This window comes from Elaeis guineensis, chromosome 4 (assembly GCF_000442705.2).
Source record: "Elaeis guineensis isolate ETL-2024a chromosome 4, EG11, whole genome shotgun sequence".
Taxonomy (NCBI): domain Eukaryota; kingdom Viridiplantae; phylum Streptophyta; class Magnoliopsida; order Arecales; family Arecaceae; genus Elaeis; species Elaeis guineensis.
In genome coordinates, this window is record NC_025996.2 from 32,170,161 (window position 1) to 32,170,417 (window position 257).

Consider the following 257-nt stretch of genomic DNA (forward strand, 5'->3'; position numbering starts at 1 on the left):
CCGGGCTCCGTCCTCGACCTTGACTGCGGGAAGGCTTCGCCGGACTCCTACGGGAGCCGAGCTCCGCCTACGACTTCACTTACAGTAAACTCCGTCCGGACTCCTACGGGAGCCGGACTTCATCCTTGACCTTGATTGCAGGTGGACTTCGACGACTCCTACGGGAGCCAGATCTCGTCTCCGACTCCAGCTACAGGCAGACTTCGTCCGGACTCCTACGGGAGCCAGACTTCGTCCCAACCTCAACTGCTGGAAAA